The following is a 21,089-nucleotide window of genomic DNA, read 5'->3' on the forward strand; positions in this document are numbered from 1 at the left end:
ACTTACAGACAGCATAGAAAATTGCTGGAACAGCCCTACCACTAAAGGGGATTGAGTGGTATGGCTATGAGTTCCTAAAGCCTGGGCATCTGCAAAATTATTCTTATTTTGTGTAGGAATCCTGCTGTGAAATTTTCTAGGACTGCAAAATCCACACAGCCTTGTTCCTAAACTAGATTGATAATATTCAGCTGCTAATTGTTTTTTACTTCCACAAACACAATCAGACCTCAGAAGTCATTTGGGACCTTGACATGACAGAAAGTACAACATTGGAAATGCAAAAGAGCGTCTTCTAATAATCCTAAAAAGTCAAGCTACAACTACTTTCTATTTCAGAAGATGCTTCAGGAGGGAGCAAACCAATGACTGCACAGAGTCACAAAGCCTTTGTTATTAAAATAAAAAATAAAGGTCAGTCCAGGGGGTATACTAGGGAGACATATAGATACAAGATGTTGCTATATAATTTCTACAGTCAAAATGAGATTTCAGGATTTAAGAACTTCTAGATCCAAATGTTAACAAAAAGTTAACATTTCAAATAATCTGAAGTATTTCAAACAATTCAAACACTAGAGTCACCAAGGACAAAGTTTACAATTACAGCTGTGGAAGCAGTACAAATTATGTCAGGATCAGCCAGGAACTGGAGAACTCTTAATGACATTTGTTATGTGTCTTACAAGGCTTCAGAATGGAGCCTTTTCCCAGCTGTTAGTTCACAACAGAGATGAAAAGCTGGAAGAGTTCTGCTGTTGTCAATGTGTTTTTTTCTCTGTGTGAGTGGAGTTATTTGTCTTTGAGTGTCTGGGGTTATAGGTTATGGGGGGGGCGGCTGTTTTTAATCCTTGTCGGATATGAAGAATCAGGATCATACATAAGTTCTACTTCAGAGGATTTATTGCTCAAGCCTATACAGTTCAATTAATAGTCAGCACTATTTTGTTGCTCGATAAAAGTTAACTGAATTCAAGTGGGGCCTGGACTTGGAGATTTGTAGGCACATTTGGATTCTAGGCTGAGCGCTCTCTCTCTCTCTCTCTCTCTCTCTCTCTCTTTTATTAGTAGTTCAAAATTAAAACCATTGGACATAGATATGACATCACTGGTCCCAAGCATCTTCCAACACTTTAAGTTAATGCATAATATACTAATGATAATATAATAATATATTCCTTACACCTTATACGTTATTTAAACATAGTATAATAATAGTCATTTATACCTTATTCCTATACAATTATACATATCTATACCTACATATACCTATCTATACAATTCACATACATATTTATCTATAATAACGTATATAATTCTAGTCTAACACTACACATTTGTCTCGACTATCCTCCTTTTATCTAACCATTCATAGAATTTTGCCCAGATTTTATAGTACAATGTTTTGCTTTTATCCTTGAGTTCCAAGGTGAGTCTATCCATTTCTGGGCAGTTGAAAATTTTTAGTAGTATTTCCTCTTCAGTTGGGGTATCTTTCTCTTTCCATTTCTGCATGAAGGCTATCCGTGCCGCTGTAGGTATATGCAGTAGTAGATGATTTATGTCTTTCTTGTATTTGCCCTCTGTCATTCCCAAAAGGAAAAATTCTGGTTTGACTTCTATGTTTATTAACAAAATTTCTTCCAACCAACTCTTTATCAGATTACAATATTTCTTTGCCTTTGGGCATTCCCACCACATATGATAGAAGTTCCCCGACCTACCTTCCAACATGCTGAAGAATTTCCCTTATTGATTCGTGCTAATCTTGTGGGGGGAGGTGCCACCTATAAAACATCTTATATAAATTTTCCTTATATGAAGTTGCTAATTTAAAAAAAAAAATTAAATTTTTTCCCAGAGAGTCTGCCAATTGTCCAAATCAATACTCTGACCAAAATATTTACTCCAAATAATCATCGTTTCTTTGACTTGTTCCTCAATCATGTCTTGTTCCAATAAATAGCAATATAATTTACTTATGGTCTTGCCCTCCCTGCTTAATAAAATCTTATCTAATTGTGATAATTCTTGCTTTATACCCCATTCCTTTTTGTCTTTGCTACATTTAGATTGTATTTGGATTCCAATTCAATTCCTTCTTCCTTTAAAATGTTTCTCGCTTTCAATTCTCCTCTCTCATTCAGAATATCTTTATAGGTGACAAACCCCCCTAATTTAGTAAAATTTGGATGAGGATACATTTCCAAAGTTGACACCCAGTTGGGAATTTCCATATAATTACTTTTTTTTTGTCTTAATCTGAGCGATCTCTTGACTCCATCCCTAGGCTCTACCAGCTCATCACTTACATAAACTGCCAGGGTCACTTGTGTGGGATTGACAACTCTATAAATCATATAAATAAATAAAACCCTGTCATTCCTAAACTGCAGGGACTAGTTCAGGCAATTGACAGGAGTCAACTAACTTGTAGGCAGCCAAAGATTTGAACCATCTGTTTAGAACCGTGATGGCAAACCTATGGCACACAGAGCCCTCTCTGCTGGGACACGCACTATCACCCCAGGTCGATCTCCATGGCGTTTCTTTCGTGAAATTCTGTTTCCCTGCAATGAAACAGAAGCTCACAAAAGAATAAGATCTTACCTCTTGCCACGCTGCCGGTGTTGGTCTTCGGGTCTCTGCTGCACATGCGCACATCTGCACATGCATGTTCATACATGCCCATGCATGCATGCATGTCCACACATGCGGGCATGTACACCTTTCAGTTTGGGCATGCACATGTGCAGAGTTTGGCTACTCGGTGTCTAAACAGTTCTCCATCACTGGTTTAGAGTGTTTAATTTATAAGAAAAAGCAATCTGGTTCCCTTCAGATACTTCCTGGGACTGTTCAAGTCCATCTAATATAACTAAGATATAAATAAATGCAATAAAACATTTCCCTACAACTAATACCACTGTTTGTGTATTCAGCCAAAATGTCAAATCTATTTACAATACAGCCTTCTCTTCTTTTTTAAATTAATCTTAGTAGTGCTTTGAAAATATTTGAATTACTAGAAAAATGCAATATATTCCTTGTATGGTGTCAACTCTGGCCTTAGCCACTTGGCCTTGTTCCTTCTTTCAGTGTTCCTCCTTATCTGGCCCTCTTCCAACCATCCTGCCTACTTTTGATTCGAGTCCCACCATCATAATGTTGTCACTACTCATTAAGTGTGTAATAGAAACTGCTTCTGGATCAGTTGTGCTATGGGTCTGTCCCCATCTAGTCCCAATTAAACTGAGACATGCCTATAACATAGTTCTGAAATTCAATAAAGAAAACTAGTGTTCTTTCTTTCCTAAAAGTTGTAAGCAAATTAATCTATTCCCCAGTTTCTACAAGGAGATAGTCTAACTCACAAATAAATACAGAGAGTCCTTTTTTAAAAAAGGAATATATTTCCAGGCTTCTAAAATGGCTGTCCATAGCATTCTATTTCATTCATTAGAGTACACAACAAGAGAAAGCACAAAACAAAAGAGTATTTGTTATTCATGGCTGCCTCAAATTGGTAAAAAAGGAAAGGGATGGGGTGGGGGAGGTGTTTGGCATGCTAAAAGTTGAATTATTCCAAATTTCAAAAGAACTGAATTAGTGTGTGTAAAAAGGATCTGCCTTGTCCACTTCAAGGAATTGCTTGTTAATTGCTCATTACAGCTTGATATAAACTCCCTCACTCTACAGCACTCAAGCTGCAGGTCTACTCTCAGAGTGAATCAATAATTGGGAACTTTTAAATTTTACACCTCATCATTTGTCAGCAAGTACTCTTCACTATATAATAGTTTATTCATTTATCCTTTTAATCCATTTATATACCAACATCAAAGTCATGCTAGGTGGGGAATTTTGAGAGTTGAAGTCCACACATCTTAAAATTGCCAAGGTTGAGAAACTGGTCTAAGTCCTTATACAAAATAAGAAAAATATGAAAAAAGAAATATGTGAGAGAAATTTAGTGTTTTGAGAAGGATATGAATATGAATAGCAGACTAACAAAGTTTGAAGGGACCTTGAATGTCTTCTAATCCAATCCAGGAGTTGCAAATGACATGGGCTACAAGGAAAAATGGCATATTTCCTTTAAAAAAAAAAAAGATACAATCAACATTGTATTACAGAACTAACTATAGTAGCAATGTTTGAAACTGTTTTGAAATTTTCAATATAAGAAGAGAAATTAAATTACCATGCCATTCTTTTTAGAAAGTCACAAATGTCTGTGTTTTTTTATTTACTGTACAGTACATCTGTGTGTGTGAGAGAGAGATTCTTTTTAATTTCTAATAATATTGCTTAATCTTTTATTTTTATGTACACAATCACGTTTTTTCATTTTTTTTCATTTTAAATATAGATTCCCTCTTTATGTAATAGAATGGTATTTGAGTGCTAAACTGAGTCTTTATATAGGTTCTATATCTATCAGCAATATTAGTAAATAGGTAAAGTATTTAAATATATATTTGTTTAATGGCACAGGTCATAAAATCAATTGGGATTGGAAAAGTGGGTCAAAATAAAAATTTATGAAGTTAGTCTTAATGTAAACAGGTTACAATTTAAAAAACAAAATGTAATCTTACCATATTTATTAAAGGCAGATATTGTTTCGCACACATCAATTAACAATGGTGGTGGTGGTGGAACTGGAGGAGGAGGAGGAGAAGGAGAGGAGGAGAACTTGCTTATCTGCAGGAGACTCACTTAACAGAGTAGGATAAATCTCCGTTAATAAAGGACTGGGTGAGACAGGTTTACCTCACAAATGAGCCTTGGTGGCGCAGCAGACTAAAGTGCTGTTATGTAACACCAGCTGCCTGCAATTACTGCAAGTTCAAATCTCACCAGGCTCAAGGTTGACTCAGCCTTCCATCCTTTCGAGGTAGGTAAAATGAGGACCCGGTTTGTGGGGGCAATAAGCTGACTTTGTATAAAAAAGAACACCGTTTGGAGTGAGCCGAAAGCCCTACTAAGCAGGTATATACAAAAATATGAAGGCTATTGCTTAACGCATTGTAAGCCGCCCTGAGTCTCCGGAGAAGGGCGGCATATAAATCAAACCAATAAATAAATAATAAATAAATACTTTGATAAAACTTAAATGAGTGGGCATTTTGGTACATCAATTTCTAATTGATGTACAGCAAGGTATTTTTGATGCAAATGCTGATATTTAAATTTATGTACTACTCTAAAATAGCAGAGATTGCAATAGTTATGGTTAATGTTTCTGGTCAAAATTTAAATTCTCATATTTTATTAGTGTTTTCAGCACCTAGATGAGTATATTTATGATAAATTGATAATAAAAAGAAATTTTGGATCCTGAGCTTGATAGAAATATAAAAAGAAAAGAAAAGAAAATCTCAAACACCAATAAGGGAAACAATTTATATGGAAAAATAGAATTTAATAAATCCCTGGCATTTAATGTATGTAACTAAAGGAGAATATACATTTCAGTCAAATGTGCACCACAATTTTTTTTTATGCTTGATTATTTCTTAATATTATCATTCTTATATCACCAAATTTGGAGATGTAATATGAATGTTTGTTGTGTATCCTGAAATCCATTGAAATATATATTTCAGAAACCTATTAGGTATCAAGAAATTGATATGTTAATGTTTCTTTATTGAATGATAATGAATTTGTTCAACAAATATGGATGGAGACTTCACAATATTTTGATTTAAATTCAGAAATATCAAGTGCCCAATTTTTTGAATAGGAAACATAAAGTGTATATTTGAAGAAGAATTATTGATTATGTATCATACAAAAACACTAAAAATTAAAGGAAAAATAATTTGAAGGATGAATTGAAACATTTATCAGCACAATTACTTTTATACAGAAAAATGCAGAAAAAGAAATATGTATTAATTAATATAATACCATAGTAAAAAGAATTTATGCTTACATGTTTAGGCAGATACTGGGAAGGCAACGAAAGACCCACTAAGATCTTGTCTAACTCCTTAAAATAAAATTTAATTTAATTTAATTAATTAAATTTATATACCACCCCTCTCCAAAGACTCAGGGCGGCTCACAATACATTTTAAAAAATAATTATAAAAAAACATTGAAAAATTAAAAACATTAAAAACATTAAAAACTCATTCACGCCATTCATGGCCGGATCTCGCCAGATCACAAAATAAAGATAAAGCAATGATTCCAATTATTAGAGGTGAAATAAATGAAATATAAAAAACTTCAATGGATATAAATTGTAATTTTTTAAAATTTTATTCAGAAATGTATAGTAAATCAGATAATTTATCGAATGATATCATTTTATAACATTCTGACTTTTTATATTTTTTATTATTTCTATATATATCTGACTCCATCCCATTGGGCCCACCATCTCTGGTGATTACAGAAAAAGAGGTGCAAGGTCTATTTCACAAACAAAAGTCAGGAAAAGCACCAGGCCCAGAAAAGATAACTCCTTCTTGCTTAAAAGCCTGTGCTGACCAACTGGTCCCCATCTTCACCTACATCTTTAATAAATCACTAGAGATGTGCTATGTTCCTTCTTGCTTCAAATGTTCTACTATCATTCCCGTGCCGAAGAAACATTCCATCAAGTAACTGAACAACTTCAGATCGGTTTCTGCAACATCTGTAGTTATGAAAACCTTTGAAAGGCTAGTGCTGGCCCACCTGAAAATCATCATAGATCTGTTGTTAGACCTCTTGCAATTTGCCTACCAAGCAAATAGATTGAGAGATGATGCTGTTAATATGACTCTGCACTACATCCTCCAACACCTTGAATCTCCGAAGACCTATGCAAGGGTCCTCTTTATAGACTTCAGTTCAGCATTCAATACCATCATTCCAGATACAGACAGGAAGCAACAGGTGAAGCTAGGCAAAATCACATCAGATACCTGTGCAATTAGCATAGGAGCCCTCCAGAGCTGTGTGCTTTCTCCACTTCTCTTCTCTCTATATACCAATGACTGCATCTCAAAAGATTCCTCTGTTAAAGTACTGAAGTTTGCAGATGATACAACAGTGATTGGTCTCATTCGAGATGACAAAACTGCATACAGACGGGAGGTTGAACAACTAGCCTTGTGGTGCAACTGGAACAATCTTGAACTAAATACACTCAAAACCATAGAGATAGTGGTAGATTTTAGGAGAAACCCTCCTATACTACCATCTCTTACAATACTAGACAACACAGTATCAACCGTAGAGACTTTCAAGTTTCTAGGTTCTATCATATCTCAAGACTTAAAATGGACACCTAACATCAAAAACATAATCAAAAAAGCACAACAAAGAATGTTCTTTCTGCGCCAATTCAGAAAGCTCAAATTGCCCAAGGAGCTGCTGATTCAGTTCTACAGAGAAATTATTGAGTCTGTCATCTGCACCTCTATAACTGTCTAGTTTGGTTCTGCAACCCAACAAGACAGACACAGACTTCAGAGGATAATTAGAACTGCAGAAAAAACAATTGCTACCAACCTGCCTTCCATTGAGGACCTATATACTGCACGAGTCAAAAAGAGGGCTGTGAAAATATTTACAGACCCCTCACATCACATTGTTTCAACGTCTATCCTCAAAACGATGCTATAGGGCACTGCACATCAGAACAATAGACACAAGAACAGTTTTTTCCCGAATGCCATCACTCTGCTAAACAACTAATTCCAACACCACTGTCAAACTATTTACTAATATGTATTACTATTATTCTTCTCATACTTCCTATTGCCTATCTCTTCCCACTTATGACTATAACCATGATGCTTGTATTTTTATTTTTTATATTATTCTGTTAGTTTCCTAGTATGATTTGATTGCTTATTAGTAACCTATGACGATCACTTAGTGTTGTATCTTATGATTCTTGATGAATGTATTTTTTTCTTTTTTTTCCTTTTATGTACAGTGAGAACATATGCACCAAAGACAAATTCCTTGTGTGTCCAATCACACTTGGCCAATAAAGAATTATATTCTGTTTTATTAAATAAAATTAATTTACCACATTTAAATATACACAAAACAACCTGCATTTGCTCCATTATCTGAGAGAAAGATTAAATAATTAAATTTTAAAATGGAGAGTGCAAGATTAGATTGATTCCCTATTGAGGGTATAAAAATACCCTCTTTTGGTGCCAAAACCTTGTTGATGTATGAAGATATATTTAATAAGGGAATTTTATCACCAGCTTTTAACTACACTTTTATTAAGGTTATACCTTAATATATGCTTACACAGAATACTTGTTATCACCTAATCTCAGTGGTGAAATCCAGCCAAATCTATCTGGCTCACACAAACCAGTACGGCTAGCATCGGGAGGCTCCACCCATCCACCGGGACATCATTACATCCCATTTTTGACTCTCTGTACATGTGCACAAGAGCCACGCACTCACATTTCGGAATTGGTAGTGAAGGTAAGTACATTTCACTGCTGCCTAATCCCGTTGATTAATGTTGATACAAAACCTTTAACAAGGTGTTAGTGAATAGATCACAGCAAGTGATATAATTTATTATTAAAATGATCAAGGAGAGTTTATAAAAACTAGGCAAACAAGAACCAACATTAGGTTAAGCGTACTAGATCCATCAGATCTAATGGACTTGAATAAAAATAGAAGTATTCTATCCCACTATTGATTTGGATCAATAGATAGATGCCTTTAGCAAACTGGCAGGTTACTCTATTAATTGATCCAAATCAGAATTGATGTTAATAGGTGAAAATTGTGTTATCCATCCATTTAAGGAATATGAATTCCATATTTGCACTGAATTCAAAAGATTAAACTCAATAGCATGTAGTAAAGATATATATTGTTTTTTCACATATTGATAGAGTCATTAAACTTTAGCCTCTAGGGAAGGGTGAATGCTCAAAATCAATATTCTTGCCAGATTAATTAATATTTTGAGAGCAATTCCAGTTTCTACAAATATTTCCACAAAATGAATTTAGAAAATTTCTATAGGAGTTTTTATTTTTATTTTTACAGAAAATGCATTTACCAGTTAATGAGGGAGGTTTTGATTTTCCAAATCTGGAGTTACTTTATATCATCATGCTTACTGATTGTCAAGTATTAAATACTGAAAGCCAATTGATTTCAGTAATTTTGGAATATACAGTACCTATATAACACCCTTGGTTGGATAGACAGTGGGATCAGTTGGACTGATTCAGTGGAATCTATGGATTCAGTTATGTCAATTAGAAAACTATGGAATGAAATGTCTAATAAAAATATATAATAAACAAGAGTTTTTCCCATGCTAAATTGACTGTATGGTTGGGGAAGCCCAACTTTAAAAATTGTGGAAAAGATAGGGATATGAAAAAAAAGGAAGGAAGTAGGGATATTGACATTGGACCAACTGATAGATGATGAAGATTTTTTAACATACTCTGCATTAAGAGACAAAATCATCTATCAGATATAACCTAATAATATTTATAATTACAAAATGTGTTAACAATTATTTGGACCAGCAGGATTTAAAGGTTAAATCTTTAAAACTAAAATAAACAACTCTACCCTTGTTAAGTCAATTTGATCTGCACATGCAAAGAAATTAGTGAAACATAGAAATATATGCTATATAATTCCTATATTGCATAGGCATTGGGCAATTGGGAAAGTGTCTTCTAAAGCAAGGGTGTTGATGTACTTCAAATTATGATTTATACAACAAGAAACAATATTTAGAATTTATTAGACTCAATTCTGTTTGCATAGAAAAGGACTAGCAAAAACAGCATTTGGTCGGAGATGTAATAAGGATATATTTTTACAATGTCCTATATTTGCCAGGTTTTGCCAGAAAGAAGTGTATTGTATTGTATTGTATTGTATTGTATTGTATTGTATTGTATTGTATTGTATTGTATTGTATTGTTGTGTCACAATAGCTAATAGGAGATAATATTCTTTTGAATTATATAGCTAGTGCATGGAATCTGATAACTGAACAATTTACATGAGGTTTGCCTATAGACATAGATTTGTAAAGACAAACATAATGAAATATAGGACTCATTTATATAAAAAATAGAGTATTATAGATTTAAAAAGATACATATGTGTACTTGACTATTATTTGCATTAATATATAAAAGTGCTATATATAAACAATTATAGGATTATAATTGTTTACTATGACATACTGTTTTTTTCCTTTGTAGTATTTTTTTACTTTTTTGTCAAAGCTCTTTTAATGTTTTTCCCTCTTCTCTATGAGAGTGTATGCGTCCCCATTATTATTATATTTGTGCTTTGCTAATTTGCTTTTTCATTATTAATTAAAAAGCAATAAAATACATTAAAAATAATATTGTATTAAGGAACTATACAAGAATTAGGTGACATTATTTAAAAAAAGTAATATTTACGGTACTAGATTGGATCCTATATTTTAGAAAATCCTTTACTTTTCTCTATTCACCATGAAGTCTGCAAGAGCTGAAATAATGTGCTTTCAAACATATATTCATTCACAGAGCCTATATTATTAAAACTGTGACCTTTTCATCCATCTTGTTTTCCAAATGTATCCCCAGAAAACTCAACAAAATCTATGGAATGCAATGTGATTAAGAAATGCCTTAACTTATTCATTTTTCTTTTAATAATTTGCATCCTGTTTTTTTAAATAATACTTTTATGGCAATATTAATAAATTAGGATTTTTTTTAAAAAAATATTAAAATAATTGCATGTGTTTTTTATTATTTCCTTCAATGAAAAGAAGTTCTGAGCAGTGGTGGGATTCAGCCAGTTCCCACCACTTCGGGAGAGCCGGTTGTTAACTTTCTGAGCAGTTTGGCAAACTGGTTGTTGGAAGAAACCATTGGGGCAGAGAACCGGTTGTTAAATTACTTGAATGCCATCACTGGTTCTGAGTGCAAATCGACAACTAGAAAATGTAAATGGAATTGTCATGCCTTTACTATAGTTAAAAGGCTGATGTTGCAGCTTTGGAAAATGTATGACTCCATTTATTCAGTGGATTGAAGATCTGATTGTACTTGCCACTATGTGCTTTGTCACCTCTGAAGCAATCTTCTGAAAAAAGAGGAAAAAGTATAGACAAAAAGTATACTTGAATCCCACCACTGGGATCCACTTTCTTGATACTGGCAGCTGGATAAGTGGGTATCAATAGAATGAAAATCAGTATTTAAAGTATTTTTCTTTTATATTTAATTTAAAAAATAGTGTAGGCACAACTAAACATATGAATTTAAGAATCCATTTATTCAATTAGCGTAATATCTTCTGTGACTAGCAATTGAATTCTTTATGGTATCATGTCTCTAACTCTGATATTGATTCCACCTGAATCTGCTTACAACTATTGAACCTGGAAGCTTCAATAAGCAGTACAGTAACCAGTGGTTTGAAATTTTCAAATCATATTTTTATTTAATTTTTTTACCATAGAAAATGTAACAATTAAACATGGAAATTATTTCTAACAACTGCTATATCATTTCAATACATAAATTAGGATGTATATTTTAATCTGCTATTTTATTAAAGTTTCATGACTTAAATCAGATATTTGTAGCATGAATCATGCACTTAAACAACCAAAAAATAAAGCACCCCTAGTTGTCATAAATAGTCATGCCATTCTCCTCTGGCCCTATGGTCACATAGTCATGGTCAGCTTTACAATTGGTCATGGAGTTCCATAATCATGTGACTGTGGTTAGCTATACTTTTTGCTACATGGATGCACTTAACGACCATGGTGTTCACTTAACAACTACAGCATTCGTTTAATGACCATTGTGAAAAAGGCCAAGAAATTACTTCCAGTCACATGGGTGCCTTGACTTATCACTATATCAATTTAGAAACAGATTTCCAATTCCCAATTATCGTTGTAATACAAGGTCTACCTGCATGTCTTATGTAGAAAAACTACACCCATATCTGCCTGATTATTTTATCCCAGGTTCAGTTTCTGGCCTTTCCAGCTAAGGCAAGAAAAACTTTAGTCTGAAACTTTAGAGGTCTTCTCCCATCATTATCCATCATAATGAGTGAAAGGAAATAGAATATTTTGAATTTGAATAGGTACTATTTGCACATTTTCAATAGTGCTCAAACCACAAAGACAATGCACATTTATTTAAGCAAGACTTCCTTAACTTAATGAGTTCTAGCTCATTAAGCTAGAACTCATTAAGCTAACCTCATGGAGGTTAGAAGGCTATTGATGATGGAAGTCATGATCCTAGACACTTCGATGGTCTTTGTCTGGGAAAGTCTGATCTAAACCTCAAGCTCCTTGCCACTTCATTTATTCTGGAAAGAAAATGAAATACACTTAAACAGGAATTTAAAATAATTAAATTTTATAAGCTATTGTTAAAGGAAGAAAAAGAGAGATCCTCAGAATATTAGACCCTATTAATTAATAATATATTCCATGATAGAAGCAAGCAACTTTGTTCATAAGAATACGGGAAGACTATTGCAGTTAGATATAATTATATTAGTTGAACTGTGCATTAACATGGCTTGCTTGGTTTTACATTGGAGTATTTGCGCAAACCTATTCACCCTCTGGTACACAAACAATGATTTATGGCTTAACAAATGGTATGAAATCATTTGAAGGCAGGAGATATCGGAAGATTTGAGAGCCTTATTTCAGGCACACTCACAAAAAGATTCTCTCAAGATTTTTCTCAAGTGACTCATCCAAAACACTTGTTTACCTGAAGCTGAAGTAGTTCTCTAGGACATTCTGTGTCATTCCAATTGGACTTTCAGAAAATCAACGGCTTTATATAAATCCATATAATACAAGAAGCTGGTGAAACTAGCTTGTGATTCAATATTTTTATTAAACAAATGTTTTGAAAAGGTCATTTTTATTGTACTCTGCTTCTGTTATTTACACATGAATTTTGAAATAATGTATTTCTGTGACACTGATACACTCCAGAATATCGGATGGCATAAAGCCTTAAAAAGGCCACATTCATTTTATGTGGAACAATAAATAGGAATTAAAAACATGTTTCTATTGCCTTTCATGTCAAGTATTGTTTTATAGTGTTTTCATTGGTTGTTTTATTTATTTATTGTACCCCACCTCTTTTTGTAACATAGAGCCGAGGTGGCGCAGTGGTTAGAGTTCAGGCAACTTAGCTGACTGCTAGCTGCAGTTAAGCAGTTCAAATCTCACCAGCTCAGGGTTGACTCAGCCTTCCATCCTTCTGAGGTGTGTAAAATGAAGACCCAGATTGTTGGCGGAAATATGCTGATTCTGTAGAACCGCTTAGAGAGGGCTGTAAAAGCACTATGAAGCAGTATATAGGTCTAAGTGTTATTGCTATCATGCCTTTATTATTTTTACAAATAATTCAAGACAGCAAATATATCCAGCATATATCCTATTTTCTCCACCATATATCCTATTTCTCCCCACAACAAGAACCCTATGAGGTGAGTTGGAATGAGTTGGAATGAGAGTGATTGGCACAAGATCATCCAACTGGCTTCATGGCTAAGGCGGGATTTCTAGCCCAGTGCTTTAATCACTAGACCAAACTGGCTATAATGTATATCCCTTCTGTTGATGGATGGTGCTAATAAATATGACTTCATAATTGCTTATAGTAAATATTAGTAGTAAACTATTTTATTCCAATTTCATTTTAAATTGTATTTTATTCAATTCCATTTTAAATTGTTTTTTTTATCAGATTTTAGTAATAATATATGTCGAGAACTCTGCATTTTGATATGAGCCCAAGGGCTATTCAATAAAGTAAACTAACTAGAAGTAAACAAATAAACATTGTCTACAAGTTTTTCTTCTAAGTTCACGTGGGGAGTGAAAATTTAGTTGGAGACTTAACTTGGAGCTTGATCCCCCAACTGGGCATCACTTGGACAATGGTGATGTCACTGGCTGATTCTTTTAAGTAAGCTTCTGACACAAAAGTATAATTTGGAGGCTAATAAATGGCTTGATATCTGGGCTATTTTTGGAAAAAGAATTATTCCAAGCAAGCTTGATTGATTGGTTGGTTGGTTGCTTGATTGATTGATGGATGGATGGACATTTATATGGCTGTCCACTAACTCTCAGTGACTCTGGGCAGCTTACAAAAATAAAAATTCAATATATAAACAATCAAAACAATAAACCCTCCCCCGTGCTCCTGGCGACAACAATCAATCAATCAGATAAGCCACTTAATGGGCTCCATCCAGGGGTGGGTTCTAATTTTTTTTACTACCAGTTCTGTGGGCGCGGCTTATTTTGTGGGCATGGCTCGGTGAGGGGGTAATGTGACTGCCTGGGTGTGGCCAACTTTTTTTTTTTTTTTTTACTTTTAAAAGCATTTTTTCGGGCCGGATACCGGTTCGGGGGCCAGCCTATGTTATTACCGGTTCTCCAAACTACTACAAATTTTTACTATCGGTTCTTGTGAACCAGTGTGTACCAGTGTGAACCACCACTGGCTCCATCCCACTCTGGGTTCCCCAGGCCCATTGGCAAAACCAGATCTTCAGATCCTTGCGAAAGAGTGTAAAAGTGAAGGCCAATCTAATCTCTAAATAATAATTTAGAAGTTATACTTATAACCTATCTTTCAAATAATCTTTGACTTACAACTGTTCATTTAGTGGCCGTTCCAAGTTACAATGGCACTGAAAAAAGTGACTTATGTCCATTTTTCACACTTACAACCTTTGCAGCATCCCCAGGGTCACATGATTTACATTCAGATGCTTGACAACTGACTCATATTTATGACGGTTGCAGTGTCCCAGGGTTATGTGATCCTCTTTTGACCTTCTGACAAGCAAAGTCAATGGGGAAACCAGATTCGCTTAACAATTGCAATGATTCATTTAACAAATATGCCAAGAAAAGTCGTAAAATGGGGCAAAACTCATTTAACAAATTTCTTCTTAGCAACATAAATTCTGGGCTCAGTTGTGGCCATAAACCAAGGACTACAGCGTTAAACAACCTTATATTAATTTAAGCTAAGAGCAGCAAATATATAAATAACTATGAAAATAATTGCAATAAACTAGATCAACCACCATTTTAATAAACAAGGGAAAGGATTTGCCCCTAGTGCTAGAAAAAATAAAATGAGCTTCTCTAGGAGGTGCATCTAATGTGAACCAAGATGCCACCAATTAAAAGTTCCTCTCTGGTAAATAGCCACTGCATCTCAAGTGGTTGGAGAAATCAGGATAAATATAACAACACCTTAAAATTTAAGGTAGCCTCTCTAGTTGTAACCTCTTTGTATGATGCCATAGACAGTCATAGGCTGCCCTTCTTTATGAATAAAATTTACCGTATTTTTCGGATTATAAAACGCACCTTTTTTCCCCCTAAATGGGGATGAAAATTTAGATGCGTCTTATACACCGAATGTAGCTCTGCCCACCCACTGGCCCCCACCCTTTGGCCTCTGCTTTGCAGCAGTTACCTCCTTGCAAGCAAACAGCAAGAAAAAACAGCTCCTTTCAGCTTCAGCACAGCCTAATTAGCACAAGTTGATTGGATCGGCCACCCGACACTCAGCTATTTTGCGCAGGGCTCTGCTGCTTGCTGCAAAGAGGTAAATTGCTGGAGCAGATTTTTTTTTCCTTGTGCTAATCAGGCTATGCTGAAAACGAAAATGAAAGTAAAGCAGGCTGTTTGCTGTTTGCTGCAATGAGGCAAAATTGCTCAGAGGCAGGGGGAGATTTCTTTTTCTTCTTTTCCTCATCAAAAAAGGTAGGTGCGTCTTATACTCCTGTGCGTCTTATACTCCAAAAAATACGGTATTTGTTTCTCTATTCCTTAGATGCCTACACTGGGAGAGAAGCTGTTTGGGGAGGACAGGCCTGTCTCCAGCAACACCTGCACAATACAAATCAATATGCAGCAAAAAAGAAGAAGAAGAAGAAGAAACCATTTCCACACGTAAATCTCAGATTGCTTCATTTTTATTTAGCAAATTTTGCCCTTTTTGGTCTTGGAGCAACCTTTCCTCTTACAACAGGCTTCTTTTCTACAGCTATTTGGTTTGACGCCTGGTACCACGATTAGCTCCACAGAAGCCTTGGCTGCTGCAGCTGACTGGAACCGGTTGTCTTCTCAGCAAGGAGGCTATGGCTGTTGTATCACTAAGCTCCCAAAGGTCCTTTTTCTAAAAAAAAAATAAAAAATGCTGCTACTATAAAGAAGCCATTGTGAGAAATAAGCACAAAGAATGGCTTTTCTACATTTGGCTTCATACAGACACAGACATGCAAGACAAGTTGACTTTTCCAGGGGGATTGCAGATGTCTGAGTTGTCTGGCCTCGTATTTTATATGACCATTCAAAAGGAGTTTCAGAAAATGGCTTGAACTAAGCCAAGATAAATTATGATCTCCTGAATGTCTTAGACACAACAACATAAAGAAAAGTGCCATAAAGGTAGAATACGATGGGTATCATTGGATTTCCCCGCACAAGAACAGGCATAGGGTTATCCAACTTCATTATCCAAGTGCAGCTGATAGTGTCAGCATGACACCGCATGATTCAACTGAAGATATAACTTTGAACTACAAAGAAAAAGATGGATGAGGAAAAGCAAGGTTGGTAGGTTGCCAATAAAAGATATTGTAAAGATGGCAATCCTAATTCCCAGAGGGTAGAAATGAAAAGGCAATGAGTCAGATAGACATGCAGAACCCTTAAAAGTTGGCTGTTCTTTTAATGAAATGATTATCTCTGTCTGGAGTCAAACAAAATTCCAAAACCAAAATTTTATTCATCCAGTATCGTTCTTTAAATTAAGAGTGCTGACTTCTTTATCTCAAATTAACAAACCAAGGGGAGAAAGAACCTGAATAAGTTTTTGTAACTAGGAATTAGCATTATAAGGGGATAACTTTACTATGTATTTAGAACTTTTAATCAATATATTCTGTGTAACAGAATTAAGAAAATAAGCAATACACTGGCATAACTTTAAAGGGAATAATTCCATCGTGTATAATTATTGTAGTTTGAATGAGTATCAAGGAAACTCAATGATTCGGAGGTTGCGGGAGCTTCATCACTTGAGACTTTCAAGAAGAGATTGGACTGCCATTTGTCAGAAATGGTGTAGGGTCTCCTGCTTGAGTGGGGGGGGGTGTTGGACTAGATAACCTACAAGGTCCATTCCAATTCTGTTAATCTGTTGACCAGTGAAGTGTTAAGAACTTGAAATCATTTCTGAAAAGTCCTTAATGGAACATATTAAGCTGATCAGTAGGAAGGGAAGAGTTGAAAGGAAGAGTTTGGGTGTCAGTATGACTCCCTCCATCAAACAAAATAAAAGAGAGGTGGGATGTAGAATCCAAGAATACACCTCTTTTCCTTTGTTGTTTTTCAAACTGTAGGCTTGAGAATATCCTGATCAGAACTGCTTTATGGGCCACCCCAAGTTGGTGCTTAGGTCTGTGTCAGCACAAGTAGTTCTTTTCTTTTTCATATTTCCAACTACCTCCCCCCTTTTTCTAAAGGTTGCTAGGTAACTATCCTTATTGACCAACTCCAAGTTAATCCCCTGCCAATGTCCCAATGAGCAAGACAAAAATAATGCCTGTTCTAATAAACAAAGCAGTCCACTGCTACTTTATTTTCCTATTCTTCTGGATTTTGTGTATTACATAGCACATGTTTTCAGGCTACAGCATTTTTTGTAATATTAACATCCTTTACAGGCCAGCTTAATCTAGTTCAGATCTACTTCACTTTCATTGGGTAGCCTAAAAATCCAAAGTCCCCAAAATGAAAATAGCATGGCTAGTATTGTGAAATAGTTCACATCCTAGTTTGAATCTCATCTCAAATACAAACTATATGATTGGACTTATGCAACCTATTTACTTAGGTCACAATCCCCTTCCCCATTTAGGGTTTTTCTACTGTGTTGGTTTAAGACTATTGTGATAAAGCATTTTGGAGCATTAAAGTTTAAAGCAATATTATTTAATGAAGCATATAATTCCTATGTCTTAGGAAGACTGCCCCTTCTTTCTTGCATTCTTCTTCATTCTGCATTCTCACTCTATTCTCTATTCATCTCCTCTCTCTCTCCTTTGGACTTTGAAGAAAAGGATAGGAAGAATATTGACATTTTTGAACTTTGAAGTTGGAGAAGACTCATGAGAATACCATGGACAGCCAGAAAAACAAACAAATGAATCATCAAATAAACCAACCCAGAGTTCTCAGTAGAGGCACGAATCAACAAATTATCCTACGTTGACATATTACGGTATGTAAAGAAGTAATGAAAAAGGAAAAGGCTCTACTGCTGGGGGGAAAGTGGAAGGAAAGAGAAGAAAATTTTGCTAGTAGTGAAATTAATTTATTACAAAGAAATGGATACACTTTTAATAAAGGAGAATATTTGTAGCTCAGGGTTGAACTGAGGGGTCCTTGGTGCTCTTTGAGGTCACTTGATTTCTTGCAGATATTTCATTAACCAAGCTAGGTAACAACGTAAGTGCTAACATTGATGATATTACCCAATTAGGGTAATGAAACATCTCCAAGAAAACAAGCAAGCTCAGAGAGCACCAAGAATACACTTTTGGAAGACCTGAAGAACCAGGTAGGGGCAGATCATTATGAAGTCTATGTATATAGTTGCCAACAGTTGATACCAACTTGATGGCACATAACCAGTCTTTCCACCCTTGGCATATATGACTTCTAGTCTTTTATGGCTTCTATCCTTTCTTTTTTAAGCCTTACTGCCAACTATTCTTGTTGATTTACCTTCAGCGTCTAGTTAATCTCCACCACCCTATACCTTGCTGTACTGTTGGGCAGCCTGCTAAATCATAGGTTTCAGCTGACTGGACTGTATGCTCCAGTCAGCATACTGAATGCTAACTGCATTCAAGATCTGTTTCTTGATTTGGAACATATTACCACCCCTAATCCAACAACTGACACTGTCTTCCTAACTATTTCCAATGTCAGTACCTCACCTCTAGCTTTTTTTCCACCATATTCTTATGCAACTGTATCCAATTTTCTGCTCTCCAATTGTGCTAGACTATAACAAACCTGCAGCTGGGGATTTTAGAATTCATAGTACAATACACCTAAACAGCATCAGGTAGGAAGAACTATTTTAAACCACAACAAACACGCAGAAATATATTCTAGTCTACAATTTTACATTCATTTGAATTTTGACAGTAGAATACCTTGATTAGCATATACTGAGTGCCTGTTTCCTGTGCTTTGATCTGCTATTTGAAAAATGATTTACAATGGTGAAGAATTCTAAATTTTATGTGCATCTGCATTTATATGTATATGTACATGTATGCATATTTATGTGTGTGTGTATATAAAGTAAAACATATTATCTTTTTTAGAACAGCAATTATGAACAATTGCTTTAAAAATGAGTATTTTTGTTGTCATCTGCTTCACTGCTGCTTTCTCTGTTTGTGACCTATACCTTATGAATCTATTCTTTCCTTTTTACAGAAGAGATAAACTGAGATAAATAAAATTCTGTGTCATTCAGTACTCCTCAGGATTCTACATTTAAATAAAGGAAAATTTCCCTGCACCTTTATCATTTTCTACAAGCTAAACAAATTCTGAATGATAATTATTTGCATTTCTAACCCCAACTTGGAGTTTTGGTAGCATAATTGATCCATTTAGGGCTTTAGCCCCTCTTTATTTTCAAATTTCCCTAGTGCCAATAGATTGAACTACACATTTGAAAAGGACAATCACAGCTGGGAATGGCAAAATACAAAACTTTTTCAGAGTGGACAACCCTGGTTACAGGCCAAACCACACACATACAAGGAAGAAATAGCAACATCATGATTTTTTTCTGTTGCTTCTTTCAAGGATAGCCCATAACCATAATAAAACAGAAACTCTCTGCTAGATTTTTGCCTCCCATGCAAATTTCTTCTAATTTTTGGAGCCCTCAAAAGAAGATGAATTCAAGCTTTTTCTGTTGCAGAAATGTATTTTAAATCCCACTCACACCAAACCTTGATATATGCTGAATAGCACAACACTACAAATGAGGTTATTAAAAAGCTGCCTGCATATTTATTTTTAATGCAGATCATTCTTTTTTTACAGCTGAATCTATTTTGGGCACAATAAAGATCTGAACGCTCTCACACTGTGCTCCTCATGTGCAAGGGAATTTCATTCAGCAGGGGAGTTATTTCCTCTAAAAAGTGCAAGGCAATATCCATTTCTTCTGCAAGATAGTTATGGACCAGAGGAAAGTGCTCCTGAATTTTTGCCATTCAAGACAATTAACTAATTAAATAGTTCGCCCATATGGGATATCTTTGACCTTAATATCAAGTAACTGTCCATCCCATTATTTCTCTTATCAGATATTAGACCTGTTTCTCAAGCTGCCACTTTTTGAAGCAAGCATACACCCAAACACACACACACACACACACACACACACACACACACACACACACACACACAGAAAGAGAGGGAGGGAGGGAGGGAGGAGGGAGGCTTACTGGACAAATAAAATAATCATGGCTAACCAAACATTTCAGATAGGTTCATACATGCACACAAGTTGCATTGTGCATAAACCATCTTCATCTTAACCATTCATCATTCCACAGGCAATTGATGTTCATTAAAGGTGAACACAAAAATCAGGGCATTCTCCTCCTCTCCCACATCTGTAAGTTGTATCAATTGGGGGGGTGGGTTTGAAGGAATGTTCTGACTGCTGTAACCATTCCTCCCCTCCTGAGGGGGGGGGCTGCTTAGTGACACCTGAAATCTGAAGATTTTTCCTCCCTGCAATCATTTATGCTATTGAAACACACATGCACATACACACACCCTTCCTCTTTGAGCCATAACCTCTCTTCTTTCTTTCTTTCTTTCTTTCTTTCTTTCTTTCTTTCTTTCTTTCTTTCTTTCTTTCTTTCTTTCTTTTTTCCTTCCTTCCTTCCTTCCTTTCTTCTCTCACTCACTTACTTTCTCTTCCCTA

General features: G+C 35.2%; 1 protein-coding gene across 2 annotated transcripts in view; it reads right to left on the reverse strand.

Moving 5' to 3' along the window:
• Nucleotides 1–21,089, reverse strand: part of SRCIN1 (SRC kinase signaling inhibitor 1) — a 305,422-nt gene that overhangs the window by 283,346 nt on the left and 987 nt on the right. The gene's annotated exons all lie outside the window — the stretch shown is intronic.

Source organism: Pantherophis guttatus, chromosome 4 (assembly GCF_059756535.1).
Source record: "Pantherophis guttatus breed Tessera chromosome 4, ASM5975653v1, whole genome shotgun sequence".
NCBI lineage: Eukaryota > Metazoa > Chordata > Lepidosauria > Squamata > Colubridae > Pantherophis > Pantherophis guttatus.